The sequence below is a fragment of the Hoplias malabaricus genome, chromosome X1, assembly GCF_029633855.1.
Source record: "Hoplias malabaricus isolate fHopMal1 chromosome X1, fHopMal1.hap1, whole genome shotgun sequence".
Taxonomy (NCBI): Eukaryota; Metazoa; Chordata; class Actinopteri; order Characiformes; family Erythrinidae; genus Hoplias; species Hoplias malabaricus.
Window position 1 is genome coordinate 13,931,854 of NC_089818.1, and position 17,892 is coordinate 13,949,745.

At 39.1% G+C, this 17,892-nt stretch overlaps 1 protein-coding gene across 3 annotated transcripts in view; it reads left to right on the forward strand.

The window, feature by feature from the left end:
• The window catches only part of st3gal3b (ST3 beta-galactoside alpha-2,3-sialyltransferase 3b), an 84,769-nt gene that overhangs the window by 380 nt on the left and 66,497 nt on the right, over positions 1–17,892 (forward strand). The window lies entirely within an intron of this gene.

Here is a 17,892-nt window from a genome sequence, read left to right on the forward strand (position 1 = left end):
CCTTACATTACACTTCTTTCTGGCTTCTTGTTTCCGTTATGATGTATCGCTGGCTTTGGAAAAATGGACACAGTCCTTTATTTTAATACTTGAAGCTAATTTGTCAATATTTGGGCCATTTTTCGGGTTTTTGTTTTTGTCTTTTTCTCAGTGCTAGGTGGCTAACTCCAGTAGCCCTAGTTCACGTTAACGGTAGTGGAAAAAATAGGGGGTTCCCTGGCCTCATTTTAACCTGTTTAGAGCCTTATTTCTCAGCGATGTAAGCTCAAACTAAGACCAGACACCGAGAGTCTTTTAGAACTCGACCACAGCTTTAAAAAGAGCAGCATCTCGATATTCTAGACACCGCCGTTCTGGAGATAGAGAGAGGGAAATTGGAGGAAATCTTGGCCGCCCTAGTGCGCTCTTAGGCGGCTTGTGGAGCAAGTAACTCCCGCGCTGTGGATCTAGACTCTTTCTGGAACTATTCGAGACATAAAATCCCAGCAACATGTAAAAAAAGGTTTTATTAAGGTAGCACGTTCGTTTCGGTGTGGTGTGTCTCTTCTCAAGTTTTTAATAACAGCTGTTTTAATGTCTCTAATGTATTTTGCTGTTTAGGGGCTTTACATTGTGTGTGATGTCACCGTTACCCGTTACTTTAAAATCCTAAACGCAAACGTAAATGTTTAAGGAATAAAGGTTTTGAGCCAAATTTATCTCTATGTTAAATACTTCTTAAACCAAACCTAAATAACCCAGTTTTCCTTTACATTTACTCATTTAAAATGCTGTTCATTTTTATTTTAAGCCTCTGAATAAAATAATCCAGCCATGTTCAAACACGCGTGGAGTCTTGTTTGCTCTCTTCCAGAGCAGCTATCAACAAGTTGCCAGATTTATAGACAGTGAATAGTACTACATTTTTGAAGTAGATAAGTAATTAATTGTATTAATTGTATATAATTATTTATATTAATTACAGAATGTATAGTTTTTAAAAAAAAATATTTGGAGTTGGTGCCAAGTAATTAATATTAGATCATTTATAGTGTATTCTAAATGATCAATGTTAGAGTCTGAATATTAAATAGCAACTAATAATGACTGGAATATTTCATAGCATATACTGAAAAATTAATACTTTATAGGCTACTGAACAATTAATGTTAGATATGGAATAATTTATATTAGTAAATAAATTACTGATTCCTTTTGTAGTTGTTTTGCAGCGGCTCAGTCAAAAATATTTTAAGTTTCTTTATTCACAGTTTGTTACTACCTTACTACCTTGTAGAAGATGGGCAGTATATTTTTTTCACTTTTTTTTGCTACTTGTGGAAATATAAAATGACCATTTACAGTCAAAAATTTTTCACATTTAAAGCCATTTTTAAGGGCTTTTTTTAAACCCATCCTCTGGATTTTATGGGGATTATTCTACTTAGTTTCTGTAAAATTCAGTGGCTGAGATGCAAAGAAAGTGAGAGCATCCTGCTGTGAAATGCCTGACTATGGAGACTCAAATTTCTTTGCAGTGGAAGTGATAGGAACCAAGCGTCTCCTTGTCTATAGCACATACCCAGCATTTTATTTCCTCTCCACCATCAGCAGTCACCTCCCCTTTCTAAAAAGGCATATGGAGTAATGAAGGTTGATGACAATGATGAAACTTGAATGTTTTTCATGGGCCACTGAAAATACGTTTCACTGAAAATTCACAGGAAAATCTGCTGTGGTGTGCTAAAACACAAATGCCTGTTTGGTGCCAACTGTTCTTCTAAACAGTGTAGAACCATTATTTAGCTTATTTTTGAAAATTTCTGTTCCTCTAGAACCAGTAACTGAAATTTGCTCTCTCAGAATATTATTATTATTTTTTTTAATCATCGTGAACCTGTGTGTCATTGTGCACTGTCAGGCTGTGCTGAGCTGAACTGCACAGCGCCGAAAACCCTTCACTTGACCAATCATCAAAGATATGAAGATTATGCAGCCTGTGAAGTGCACCCCACCCCCACCTCACGGTCATAGCATATTATATATTTTAAGACAGTATGATAGTATGAACAATGTGGATACTGCCCATCCCTAGTTCAGAGGTAGTTGAACCAAAACAGGAGGACGTTAGGCCTGTCCTCGGCCAGTTGTTTGCTTTTAAAGCCCTCTGTTTTTGTTACATTTTAGGACATCACGTCCTGTATTTGGTTGGTTTAGACACCTTTGGTTGGTATTGTGCATTAGAGTTCATTTCAGAAGCCTATTTGGTGTGTACCAGAGTTTGTAATGGAGTGTTCATGGTTATTCTGACGAAACGTACTAACAGAGCAATCGCCCCAGGGTTCATTTTAATGGAACCAAAGTTGACAAGTATAAACACATACTAAGAACCACCCTTCCCGGTCATCACACTTTAGGTCTGGTAGGTCGCCAATCATGACTGACCCGTCCGAAAGATTTTCTGGTTCAGCTTAGCACTGTCCATCCCTTGCCACAGCTGTCTCACATTTTCAGGGACAGTACAGGGCGAGCAGGTCCTGAAGGGCCACAGTATACCAATACATTATACGGATCTGGTACGCCATTTTGCTTAGGTGGGCTTCACCCACTAAAAAGTCCCCTTAAAAGTTCAGTAAATGCACAAAGTAGTGTTAAATAATTGTGAACAAAACAATATGTCTCTGTGTTTGTATGTCAGCGTTTAAGGCAATTAAAAAAAACAACAACAGAAAAACAATATTGTGATGAGTGATACTCAGACTTGTTTACGTAATGATGTCATGCATTTACCCATAATGAATCACTTTAGGCACAGCAGCGGTACAGTGGAAATTTGCTCTGTGGTGGAAGAATTTGCTCCAAAATGGTAGTGACTTAAGCCGTGTGGTGGTGGTGTGGTTACAAAATATCAGATGTACAACACACCACTGTAATTGTAAGAAATGAAAGAAGGTTGTGACAATAGAAAGGAGAAACACAAATAATCTGTTTCCCCTCCTCGAGCAGAAGCACCTGGTTGAGGACGAGGAAAATAAAAAATGCAGTTTGAAGAGTTCAACAGCCAAAGAGCTCTAACCCCAGCAGATACACTCCACTGAATCAGCACAGCAACTATTCTGTATTTGTTTTGTTATTTACTGTGAAATTTTAAGGTTAGTTTCTATGTAATTGTTTACTTTTGCTGTTTGTATACACACACTAAATTGTCTGCACTTTGTGTGGTAGATTTATATGCTACATTGTATATTTTACTGTTACATTTGTAGTAAAATAAAACATTTAATTCATTCATTCATTCATTATCTGTAACCCTTATCCAGTTCAGAGTCACGGTGGGTCCAGAGTCTACCTGGAATCATTGGGCGCAAGGCAGGAATACACCCTGGAGGGGGCGCCAGTCCTTCACAGGGCAACACACACACTCACACATTCACTCACACCTATGGACACTTTTGAGTCACCAATCCACCTACCAACGTGTGTTTTTGGACCGTGGGACATTTAATTCAGTTAATATATATTAAAGTAAATATTTATTTTAATATAATTATAATTAACATAACATATATTTTGTTATACCCTGAAATATTGTGATGTTTTAGGGCCATATCGCCCACCCTTGCTGTGGTGTATGTATATGTAATGTACAAAAAAATCACATATTTAAAATGTATATAATATTGTAATACAAATACACTAATAATGCACAATAAAGAAATAATTTGCTGTAAATAAAAGCCATATATAAGTATTTTTTTCGCTTAGGAAATCAATAAATATGGCTATTTTGTGTCTAGGTTTTGCATGTAAAATCATTGAAGCGTTTGAGGTTTACACATCAGTGAGGTTTGATGACAGTTACAGCTATTTGTGTTGTAGCAGCTAAATAAAGTCACAATATATTCACAAGTTGCAGAGTTCAACGGCCACAGAGCATGCATTCGCTTCTATTTCTGCTCAGTATCTGGAAAACAATCTGTTAGTAAGTTTAGAAATTAGAGTGTTAAAGCTACTTTAAACTCAGTACTGGCTCAGTAGCATTTCTTCTTAAAGCTTTAATGAGTAACATACATTCCACTGTGAACATGTGAATACAGAGATTAGGTGTCATTTATTACACAGCATTTCACATCAGTTCAGCATCAGTGGTAATTTATTGTGTTGCTGCAGTGTAACGCAGAGTTGGGCTTGTGGTCCTATGCATAAAATGTTGATATTCTACTTTAAAATACATGAACGCCTGAGCTACAAGGGGTTGACCTAAATATTTTAAAGTAAAGTAACTCTACTGTACAGTTAATGTGTGTTTGCTGGATTTGATATTTTTGGAAATAATAAATAAAACATATGTTCTAACTTGCTTTTTACATTCAGCAAAAGTAAACAAACTAAAATGTTCTGCCACTGCACCTGAGGTTCCATGAAGTTTGTGTAAGACTGCACAGCTGCCTGTATTACCTGTGAACATTTAGAGAGGTGTGACTGTGTGGGTGTGACAGGGTGAAACTGTCCACAGGTGTGTTATGAGTAAGTGAGTGAGTGCACCCAGCGATTCCAGTGCGAGCCCACCCAGACCCAGATCAGGAAAAAAATGAATGAATGAATGGATGCACGAATGTACATAAGTAGGAATTGATCCTGATCCTGATCCTGATCCTGAGTTTGTCTGTTTATTCTATTGTGTGGCTGTATTTTTTTATGGATTATAATATTTTAGTATTTAGTTACTATTTCTGTGTGATGTATAGTGACAAGAATTTTTTATTTGTTTTTGAAGCATCGTAGCACTGTATATTCTGCTGATTACACTGCTGTACATTTAACTGCTGAAAATGAACATGTGTGCACAAGCTGAGATGCTAACACATTTGCTGTGATCTTACATTAAAACTTCAAAGGAAAGTTACAGCACCCCATCTTTTCCTGTTTGATTACAAAAGTCAGCAAGTAGATCTAAATTTAGCATTGTTACATTTCTACATTTCCGCTTGAGAGTTAATGTGCAGCTCAAAGTTACCTAAAACCACAGGAAAAAAAACAGGTTTCCCACTGCCATACAAACAGTAGTAAGGGCAAGCCGTGGTTTACTTTTATTCTGTCAACACCAGGTTTTTATTTGTTGTAAGTGACTCATATTTTGTCCATAGATATATATCACTAACCATGCAACTCAAACTTTGAAAGTTTACTGTTATGAAATAATGAAATTGGCCTGTTAGTTTCTCCACACCTCTCTTAACAACATTTGAATAAGGGTGAATCCCCTTTCTCTGTTTTGCCTAGGATTAGGAGTCTCAGTTTCTTAGTTTAATATTTCAGTGGATTTTGACCCTTTTCTTCATAACAAACAGAAAACAGCGCTAGTAGTAGCTGACGTCTCAGTAGGTAGCTAGTTAATTTCCAGTTCCACCTTAAATTGCGATACTGCAGCCTTTAAGAACTGGAAAAATCAGCAGAATAGGAATCTGAATTCAGCTCCATAATCACAAAAGAGGGAGGAGAGGGTGATAATATATGATCGTGGAACTCTTCTCAAGGTGAATGAGGCCCGAAATTGAACTAAAATCCAGCAGCTCCTCTGATATCACTGCAGACTGGTGCAGAGCAGCTACAGAGCACCGCTAGTCGCCTGTGAATGAATTGCTGCTCTTTGTTGTTTGTGTTCTGATGACGTATCAAGATCTTGAAGAGTTGTTCAGTTTCATAGGGGGAGATTTTAACCGCTACATTCTGTAACTCAGCTCGAAGGGTGACACTTGAAAACAAGGGGTAAGGGATAAAAATAAGACAATGGGACTCACCCTTAAAATTAGAGCAGCGGCAGCTATGATAATTAGATTTTCTTTTAGGCTGCTATTTAACGTAATGCCTGCACAAGGGTGTGTTTGTCTACATGTTCATTTTGTGTTTATGTGGTCATTCATTCCTTCATGTGCCGGTTAAATTTCAGGTTTTTTTTTTCTACCATCCATTTCTTTGGATCGAAAAAACCCTGACTCTACACCATACATCATCCCTATAGTATCTCTGTAGGAAAGCATAAATGAAAAGGGAATCTCTGGATCAGCTTCATGTGAGCCTAAGGTCACCCTGCTCAATGCCAGCTGTAGGCTAGAGGGGTATATCCCACACTACCATAAAGGTGTAGAGGACCTGTGTCCTGTGATGGAGCTTCATCCTGTTTATTATTACACTGGAGTGGTGTTTTTGATCAGAAATAATCTTTGAGTACTGGCATCTGACCTGAATGCTGAGTACAATCAAATCCTCACAGCTCTCTGTCAGAGTTAAGGCTGTGATCAAAGTTTCTCAGTTCTTTGGCTGTGGTAAGCTCAGTGCTGGACACACTTGGCTTTGGACTCAAATGAGAAGTTCTACTTTGTGAAACACTCCCCTGGTCCTTGACCGATACTGTAAACATTCCCAGGAGCAGCAGATGATTGTCGAGCTCTTCCTGAGGTGAAAATGAAGGTGTTACTCTAAAATCTACAGGCAGTTTATAGCAGGATTGGGAAACGCTGTTCTGAATGTTATTAATCTTTATGGAATTCATTAGTAACAGCATTCTCATGTTTACATTTCGCTGGGAACCGATGTTAAATCTTATCATTCTGTTATTCTTGTTATGCTGACTCTGCAACTGGCCTTTCCTTTAAGAGAAAAACAAGTCGCAATAACGTGTTTGGGTTATTAGGTGAGAGAAACAAATGAGGGATATAATCATAAATAAGGGTATTAGAGGGAAAATGCAAGTAAACATAAAATTAGATGAATGTGAAATGATCTAAAACCACGGTCAATGCTTTATAACAGTCTTTTTAGTGTTCACCTAAATGGTCACAGTTTAAAACCTGCCAAAAATAGAAATGTCGCGATTAGCAGTTATTCTGTAATGCTCCCAGGGTTTTGAAGGTTAATAAATACCCACTGGCCACTTAATCGGAAACCCTGCTCTTGCTGGTCTGTAGGTGTCCTGTTTACCTGACACTAGCCTTCGTGCTCATGTTTCCCAGACTCACATTTAAAGCAGTGTCCCATTTTAAAACAGTTTGGACATCCTCAAAAAGCAGCCGAGAATGCTGTTCTTTTGGCCTCTACACATCTCCTAATTGTATGAAGCTTAAATGCTAAAGCTGAACAGTGAAAGTCGGGGGCTGCGGGAGAACCTGCTTTGAAATAAGTACTGCCCGTAATTTTTGTATAAATAAGAAGTTATTCCCTCCACACTGGCATTAAATGTTATTAAAGTGTCCCTGCTTTACATATGAGCTTACTGGTGACTAGCTGTATGTCTCCAATAACGTTATTAGCATTGGTGATGTCAGAACAAGGCTATCAGGAATCAGTTACAGAACTGAAATCTTTGGTTGTTTGTTGCATTTGGCACATGTCTCTACATCATCCTCCATGCTGAGAAAAAAAAGACAGGTATATTTTCCTTGTTTAATGTTTGTATGTATTTCATCAGAGTATTTTATTGTGTAATATGTTCATTCCACTTCATACGCAAAATAATTTCCATGGATGGCTATTCAACTCATGTTCCTGTACATCTGAACACAGAAATAAAAAGAGCTAGAGGAAGAAGTGAAAAATTCCTCAGTCATTATTCTCTAATCACACAGCCTTGAGGCTTATCAAGGCTTATCTTTTATTCTGTGTGGTGACTTGGAAAACAACACCGGAGACCAAATACGGCATGCACGCATTTTTATATTTTATTTTATTTAATAAATAGAAATGAATCAATCAAAAACATATCCATTTGTATGTTTTTTATTTTACTACATAATTTGAACGCAGCAGCTGTCCTTCTCCCTGTGTAAAATCTTCATGATGAATGGACCAATATAATTGCTACAAAATGACTTAAAATCTTGCTACATTGACTTCCATTGAAAGTAAAGTTTTTTTTAAGATGAATGTTTATCACTGGACTGTGATGATTATGTATATAATGCCCTGTGATGGACTGTGATCCGTAATTCGGAGTAGTCTCACAGAAACCCTGAACTCGATAAGCTGTTACAGATGACAAATTAATTAATGAATATTTTCACTGTCCAATTTAAAAACAATGTAATGTAATGCCAATATAGAAAGATTTCATTCCATGTAATTTTGAAGCATTTCTATTGGTCCATTCATCGTGAAATTGTCACATTGTGTGAAGGACAGCAGCTGTGTCAAAATGATGTAGTAAACTAAACATCCAAAAACAAGGAGATACATGTTTTTAACTGGACAGCGATGACATATAAACTTGTTGCTATCCAGTCTACAGCAGGATGGGGAGCTGAGGCACCTCTGATCTTGGAGAAATATCATACCACATGCGCAGTGTTCTCCCCCTGTTATGTTCAGAACAGCTGCATTCAGTGCCTGTTCATTTACATGATAATGAGCCACTCGCTGTTCACCCCAACACTGAGCACACAGCAGTGAGGAGAAAGGAGCAAAAGCTCTGGTTTTTAGCCGTTTTCGCTCAGTTCTCTTTTTTCTCCGTTTTTACTCAGTGCTCTTACATTTCTACTCTCGTTGTGTCTGTTTTGCTGTATTTAACTTGATTTTTGACACAGCTCCAGGGACCTGGAGGTTGTTGGTTTGATTCCCGCTCCGAGTGACTGTCTGTGAGGAGTTGGTGTGTTCTCACCGTGTCCGCGTGGGTTTCCTCCGGGTGCTCCGTTTCCTCCCACAGTCCAAAAACACACGTTGGTAGGTGGATTGGCGACTCAAAAGTGTCCGTAGGTTTGAGTGTGTGAGTGAATGTGTGTGTGTGTGTGTCTGTTTTGCCCTGTGAAGGACTGGCGCCCCCTCCAGGGAGTATTCCCCGCCTTGCGCTCAATGATTCCAGGTAGGCTCTGGACCCACCGCCACCCTGAACTGGATAAGAGTTACAGATAATGAATGAATGAATGAACTTGATTTTTGCATTCTCACATAAACACTGTTCCCGTGCTATGATTGGAGGGGGACTCAGGCGAGGGGGCGGGGCAATTCTAAAGTCTGCACTTAATGGCTTGTTTTGTCCATGTTTTCTGACTTAGAGCACACACAGAAAACTGACTGTGGTCTTGGATCGGTGGCCTCCAGATCCACACATTAGTGTGAACATGCACTAAACAGGGGATTTTTTAAAAATCATAATAAATCTACTTTAATGTGTGCACCTGTTAAATTGTGTCATGTTTGTCTTCTACTATTCTCACATCCCCAAAGCATGGCATGCTCTGCTCTGAAAAGGAGAAGAGGCACAGGCTTTCAGTCATTGTTTCAGTGTCTAGAAAATAAAAATACCACTGTATGCAAACGTTTGGACATCCTGGGTCCATAAGTCTTCATATTTTCTTTTTTTTTTTTCAAATATACTGTGAATAAATAAAACTAAATGCACCACACCTTTCAGAAATGTGTCACTTTTAAGTTTTGTAAAGAATGTGGACAGATGCATGCGTAGCAAAAAGGGGGTAGTAATGAGGGGGTGGAGCCAGAGTGAAGCCAGAGGTGGAGTGATCCATTCTCAGGGAAAATCCATGTCAAGGCGTGTTACTTATTTTCACTTGGGGAAAAAATTCAAACATGTTTTGTCCAGAGGACATGTAATTATAACTAAGTATGATAGCTAATGACCTGAGTCTATAACTGATTAATGGCTTATGAAATGTATGATTTGTGGATTTAGGTTCTAAAAACCTACAAACATCTAGGTTCTGTATAATGTGCTAAATATTGAAATACACAACATAACTAAACACCATGGTGAGCCTGCATCTGTCCCAGTGGTGGTTGTGAGTGGGTAGATAAAATAATAATGACGATAAAAGTAATAATAATAATAAATGTAATTTATAGCAACTTTTTCATACCAAAGGGACATTATGAAAAAAAATCAAACAAATAATCACTTTGCTGTGATCTGTCTTAATCAGAAAACATGGGATAAAATTGCACTGCATTTTATGTAGAGTGAGGCACTTCATGTTAGTCCTTCCTCTGATTAGATATGCTCTTATCTCAAGGAAATTATATTGTAATCATCTAAGGAAAGAGGTATGTGTTGCAGTGTTTGGAGTCTTATTAATGTATCATGGTTTTTCTGCCTGAGCCAGGAACTGAAATCTAGGCTATATTAACTAGATTTTTAAGTTGTGATGATTACATACGCTCCATTTCATCTCCAGGACTTTTATTATGTTCTTTTATTTTACACAGTTTTGTAATTATAGATAACAAATACTTTCCTCTTCTTCTGGAGAAGAGAATGTAAAGAACCTTTAGGGAATTTGACTTTAACTCCACTGCTTTACTTTTAGTGACAATAATGTACTTCTACAGTACCTTTTTTTCAGAGCGTGTAGCTAACATTAGCGGATCAGTATCCTATCTAACGGACGCTAATGTAGTTGTTTTCTGCAAGCACTGTTGACTACTGCTGCTTACTACTTCTGTTTCGATTGTTACTTCTACGTCAAATCGCTGCGTTCTGTGGCAATGAATAATGGGCAGCAGACCACAAAAAATGAAGTGTAACCCACTAACCCAAACCAACCACCAAACACTACTTCAGCTAACACCATTCCTCTCAGTGCAGCAGTGGTGCAGCAGTCTTATCTGAATACAGTCAGGATGTGGATATGATGAAACTGAACACAAAGATTGCACCAGTGACTAAATGTTGTTGGCTAAAAAGTGAGTGAGTATAAAACAGATGAATTTGAGGAAATGAAATCTAGTTTACCCCTTTATGGTGTAAATTTAATGTCATGCTCAACTTCCTTCTCTCTGATCTCATTTACGTCAGCACCCTTCAACTTTCAGCTGTGGTCAGAAGCTTCATGCCTGTTAAGTCTCGGATTTTGGGGTCTAAAGTTCATGGAGGAGGTATAGCAGGTCTTAATCACAAGGAGTTTGTGGATTGGGTATAGCAAGTTTTAGTTGCTTTATGGAGCTCATGGAGCAGGCATAGCAAATTTTAATCACCCCATGGATTGCTTGGGGCAGGTATAGAAACTTTTAGTCACTTTACAGAGCTTGTGAAGTGGGCATAGTATGTTTTAATTGCCCTACAGAACTTGTGGAGTGTGTTAAGGAGGTTTTAATCACTGTAAGAAGCTTGTGGAGCAGGTATGGCCAGTTTTAAATACCAAATTAGAGTGGGTATAGTTAATTTTAATCACCCCATGGACCTTGTGGAGAAGGCATAGCAAATCTCAGGCCCCGTCTACAGAGACTCGTTTATTTTTACAAATATCCATGTCCTGACAAATATGAAAACCCAGTAGGGGGCCATAGTACCTCTTAAAGAGACACCTCAAAACACCAAAATGCACGAGACAAACACAGAGGCTTAAACCCAAATCACTCCATACTCCCTATGTGGTCCACTATGCAAGTCATGAAATTACACTACATGCATTATATATTTCTAATACAGCCTCATTTGTATTTATTCATATGTGGGAATCTGAAATCTAGTTCTAGCTGCATGTACATTATAGTTTAATGACGTATTTACTTCTAATGAGAAGGATGTATACACTGGACCCACATGAATGACTGCTCCGCTCATTACTGAAATACCATTGACAACTATATGACAAATGCTTTGCCACAGATGGTGGTCTGGCAAAACTAGCCTTGCCTGATTTGGTTCAATTTGTTAAAGGTGAAGTTCACTATTGTAATCAAAAGACATTTTTATAAAATTCAGATGTTTCCTCACCATTTGCTACTCTCCAATCGATTTCCTCGGAAACCGGTCTAATGTGTTTTTTTATGAAGCCACTGTGTATGTAAATGAGTAAAAAAACAAACTGTCTCAGTCAGGTATGCTAGGCTTTCTCACTCGTTCTCTCTCTCTGCTCAAGGCAGATGATTCTGGAGTTTTTTAGACCACTCCAAATGTTGAAAAGCATGAACCAAAATATGGATATTGCTCTATTCCTGCTTCACAGGTGGGCAATATTTACTTATTTTTGCTGTTTCGGATGACTCAATTTGGAAATGCCTTCAAATTTGAGAGATGGCTAACTGCATTGCAAAAGTGCTACTTAACTAAACAACTCGAGTTACACGTGAGTTTCTGTGGGAATTCAAACAGTGAATTAAAACTTACAGACGAGTTCAACTTCAGTCACGTACAAACAGCTGTTGTTTGTTCTCTCTAAACACATGAGGGATATCTGTCACAGGACCTTATCTTTAACTTATCATTTCCCAGTAATGTAGGTTTTCAGGGATCAACAAGTACTTTTCTGCTGAATTTGAATATAAAGATATTTTTCTCTGCATTCTTAAAATAATAACTGTCACTTAGGCTTTCAGAGCTTGCACTGACAAAACATTTTGAAGGCCTACCATATATTCTTCAGGTCATGGCACATTGCTTCTAACGTGTTGCATCAGTGCCTTCTCTCTGTCATTTGTCTATGGACTTTTTAGGAGCAAGATCAACAACCACTGTGGAGTATGGGACAGATGTTGTCATTCCCAATTATATTCTGTTAAATATTTATTCTTTAAAAACCTTTAAAAAGCGTCTCTCTCTTCAGGTGACAACACAAAGGAAGCCAACACTGATTCACGATCCCTGCATTTGAGTACAGGCTGGTATCTGTTTTCACAATGAAATAAATCATGACTCGGTCTTAAACTCTTGGCACTGCCAGCATTGGCCTGTAGGGCGTTTTCCCTTCAATTGCAGTGTGCTATTAAGATTGATCTTGTCTTCAGACTTGTTACAGCTCTTTCTTTGCCAGCTCTTTAGGGCCCATGACCATATTAGTTTTGCCTGTACCATATAACTGGGCAACCAGGTCCCTCCCTCAGAGGGAGACGAAGAGAGCCATTGTCTGAAAGTGAAAAATTGGCAAATGAAGTGAACTCAGTGAGGTGTTGCCGGGTTGGTAGTTTTTGAAGTACTGTGATTGGTTACTGACCTTCTGTAGAGGGGGATATGGGTGTGGCTAACGGGCTCTGGCCTCATTAGGTGTGACTGAGCTCACCTGGTGGTGATTAAGTGGAGAGAGTAAAGAATGTGAACTCTCTGCACTCTGTTTGGCCAGAAATGGCTGTGAATAACATTGTGTTTCTCAGAACCAGAAAACAAAAACTTTGTCAGATTTTGTGTGTGTGTGTGGGAGGAGAGAAAATAGGAGTACAGACAAGAGATTGTGTGTGAGTGAAGAAAAATCAAACAAACCAAGCAATTGTAAGAGAGCAAATCATGGAGGAAGGAAAATGTATTTAGGGCTGTCACAATTATTTGGAAAAAAACACAATGTACATTTCCAAACAAAGAGTGATTTAAAAGAGTAGCTTAGTTGGTAGTTTTAGCTTCTCTCTAATCATTTATTAGGACCTGACCTTGTCTGCATGTAACCAGATCATCACAGTGATGTTGAATTATAACGACTTATAATAAGACTTCCTACAAAATTAGAAGCTGATTAATTAATGTCTTTAATTTCATAAGAAATCTTGTAAGCAAGTGTCCACAAACTTTGCGTGTTGCTGTGTGTATACCAGTGTTTCTGGGTTGTGTGATATAACAATAATACCGTATACCGCTGTATTTAAAAATGTGGACGGTATCTCAGTATGAATGCTATATATGACGTGTGCCATAAAGGCTAAGCACCACTTAATGGACCTCCATGAATATTTCACATTATTGTAGGTACTGACATATATAAGTATGAATTCAAATGAAAATTAAAAGCAGCTTAATTTGCTTTAAAACTGACAATTTTATTAAATTGACAGAAAAACCAGAGCTCGCTACGGAAATTCTTGAATGAATTTCCTGCTGAACAACGCTTAGGTAAAACACCGTTATGACTGACTGTTACGACAGTATCTAGCTAAATAACCAACATTGTTCATGACAATAGCCTAGCAATAAGCTAAACTCAAATTTAGAGGTACCGTTATTCTTGTAAATGTGATCGAAGTCTAACTCGAATTCCTCCGACACTATAAACCTCCGTAATGCAGCTACGTAGCCGAGTATAATCTGAGCCACCGAGTTTAGCAAGTCAATCTAACGTTAACTAACACTAACTAAAACAGGCAAAGTAAGTGTCCTTACCCTGTTTACCTCCATGTTACAGAGGCTCTTGAACCCCTTTCGTTGGTGTCCTTACATGCCCATATTGTTGGAAAAGCGCCAGTGAAATGAGCTACAGATAACGGAGTGAGTGGATGGTCCTTTCCAAAGTGCCCGTTTAAAGTTGACAAATTTAGTCCATCTTCTGGATATTTTGGGATCTTTGGGCCATTTGTGCACAGATGTCCCACTGTACATTGAATGATTGCAGCCAAAAACAACACACCTTTTCGTCATTTTGCATTAAATTAAGTGTAACTTCTAGAGTGTTGTCCACCGTCTACGTCACAGGCAAGACGCCTATTAGAGTTTCCGAACACCGTTGGGGGGGTTGGACCAATGGTCTTTTAAACCTTATTCCTTGAATTAGTAAGAAATAACATGTTTTCTGACTATCAATAAACACAAGTTAGGAACTCAAATTCCACTGTATTTATTTGTTTGATACTTTCATAGAGCTGGTGCTTAGCCTTTAAAAGTGGGCTAAAATGTTCATGTGCATTTAAGAGAGTGACAGAGAGGGGGCGCTGTGGGAGCTCAATGACTGCTGATGTCACGGTCTGAAAACAGGTGGTGAAAAACACAAGCCCAGTAGCCCACCGCAGTTGTAAGTTTAGCTCTGAGTTTGGGATAAAAGAGAGAAAGACAGTTGCAATCAGGCAAAATACTCTGAAAAATCCTTCACTCGACTTTGTGCTTTATTCTCTAAATGTGTTTCAGTGAGCCTCAGTTCGCCGATAAATCTGCTGCGGTGTGCTAAACCACAAGCGCCTGCTAGCGCTAGCTGCACTTCTAAAAAAAAAAGTGTACACGGTGTTATTTCGCTTACTTTTGAACTTTCCTGTTCCTTCAGCACCACTTGCTGAAATTGACTCTCTCAAAAATAGGTTTTTATCATCAACACGCGTCAGTGTGCACTGACTCGCTGTGTTTAGCTAAATTCAATCAACTTTGTGTACACAGATCTAAAGGCTCAGCGCAACCTGACAGCACCCTCTCCCCTTATACCTCCACAGTATACCGTGATAATATTTTGAGACAGTATGACGGTATGAAAAAGGTGAATACCGCCCATCCCTAGATGGCACAGTCAGAAAAGAAACATTATCCTAGTAAAATTCAGACCAAAGCTCTGGATGAGCTGACAACAGATTACACAGTATTTAAGTGTAAATTGGAAACATATGGAGATACCTCAAAACAGTTTTTAGAAAGTCAATCTTTCTGAACTAAGTTTGGTGCTACATCAAAAACAGTGCCCTGTTCACTAATTAGTGCACTTTTCTGGGGTTCGGCCATTTTGTAAGTGTCTGAAAACAGTGCACAATTTTCAGTGTACTCATTTCACTACCCTGAATTCTGATCCATATAATAGTGCACTATATAGTGTGTAATATTGGGATGCCATTTTAAACATGGTTTGGGTTAGTGTCTCCTACAAATTTGATTGGTTCCCTTCAGCACTTCCCTGGTTCAATGTATTTCTAATTGAAGACTCATGCAGCTACTTCATGGTCTCATTTACACTGACATGATGACCCTCAGTTTGGCTTCACTGGATGTAAAGTCTCTAGATGGTTCAGTACAGAGCTGAGAGTGGGTGGACCTCTGTTTTAAAATGCTTGGTAATACTTCACCCCTAAACAAAGCTCATTAGCTCATACATCCTTCCTCCTGCTTCTGTTGTAGTCATTGCACGACTTTAGAAGGCTTCAGATAGATACACAATTTCTCATGTGATGCAGTACATATCTACATGTTTAAGAACAACCCACAACATTTACAAATCCCAAATGTCTTCCTACTCCATAAGGGACACAGTTATCTTTTACATACTTTTGGACATGGTGCCCCTCAAAACCTGGAAAATCCATGTCACATTTCTTGGCTCTTCCTTCATTGCTGGGAAGTCTGAATACTGAGTTAAACAGATATAAAATAAGAAATGAAAATAATTATTTAAAAAATGAAGCAAATGTCTGGAGAAAAAAAATGAAAATACAACCTGCTGTATTTAATGAATTTGACTTTCTAAATATATTCTGTGTTGTCTGCTGGCTGCGTGTTGGGTTGTGGTTGTGATGCAGTGGCGGATGCTGGTCTTTCAAGGAGGGGAAGCTCAGTTTCAGCCTACATCATAAAATGTGTCGGTTTATTTATACGTAAATTCTACCCTCTGTTCCTTTTTAAGAAAATGATCTGTGACCCTGTCGTACCAACAAGGCGTCTTTTCCAGGGACTTGACTAGTTTCCTCTCAATGGCCAGCAGAGCTAGGCTGCTTAAACGGCCTTGGCCCATGTGAAGTGTGTCCGTCTGTGCTCCCACGGATCTTTACACCAAAGGATCGCTGATTCGCTCATTTCGCTGTCAATCAAAAAGGGATTCAGCCTCAGACAGATCATCCAATCATCATGCAGAAGCTGAGCGTCCGGGCGAGGCCAGCCCACTGCCCCATAGACCCCCAGAGACGCTGAGCGTCTGATGGGCGGGACAAAGCCCAGCATTTATCCAATCACTCGTCTCGTTCCACTGCACTTCGCTGCTTCGCTATTGAACTCCGTGGACGCTCAGCATCATCACTGTTTAAAGCACTGTGAAGTGCTGGAATGATTGAGAGGAAAGCCGCGTCATTACCAGTGATAAGAAGCTGATTCTGAACAAAAGCTGAGTGCGTTGTAGTGCATATTTATTCAATGACATGTACACACAACAGTATATATTTGATCACTTATTTTTTTTACATTTTAGGGGAAGCTGAGCTTCCCTTGCAGTCTTAGAGCAATCGCCTCTGTTGTGATGTAGTACAGACGTGTTCTTGTTGGATTCAGATCACACTCATCTCCAGGGAATGCCTGAGCTGTGGTGTTTTCATTTATTTCCCCAGTTGAAACTTAAGACTGCATTTTTGATGAAGTTGAGACCATATTAAGATTGCAGCTCTTGCAAAAGCATTAATCTCTCACATCTACCATTACTGTGTCTAGAGGACAGACAGTGCCCCATATAAAGAGCAACTTACTGGCACAGACCCATCTGACAACACATGCAAATCCTGATGGGAGTCCAGGCCGTTAAATGAGCTCTGGAGGAGTGGACGCAGCACTGGAGGTTTTGGTGAATGTTTTTAGTGGTCAGTGGTCGGTCTTTGCTGACAGAGAGATGAAGAACAGGAAGGAGTGACTGCATCATGGAGGGAGTATTAACTGACTTAGGTTGAGAGGTTTCACTGAAATTTATATATAAGCAGTTCAGAAGAGTCTAGGCATTCTGGGATTTCTGCTGGATTTCACTCAGGCCTCTCATTAGCTGGAATAATTCTGATAACATTGTAACCTCAAGATGCAAAGGATCCTGAAAATTGGGGGGAAAAAAGTTCAGAAAATGGAAAATTGGCATAATTTTGGCACTTACCACTGTATGGTACCTACACTACTGGACTCTGGTCCCTGGTTGCATTTCCACTACCACAGCTGCACTACCATGTATCTTTTCCACTTGTAGACCATTGCCCAGAAATGTACCGTTGTGAGTCAGATAAAACAATGTGATCTGTGCTGTAGCTGGAGATTTTACAGATGGCGGGTTTGTGCTGGATGTCTGCATTCCGTGACGTAGAGTGACGACTCTCTCTGGACAATCAGTGCTCTGCAAGGTTTACACGCCACGGTTTAGTCCCTACCTGGTCCAGGACCAAATTTACCTGATGGAGAAGCAGAAAAGCAGAGAAGAGTAGCAATGCTATAACTTTCAGCGCTACAGAGCAAGTCGTAGGAACAGGAGGGTGCTGTTTTTGAGCTTGGTTGAG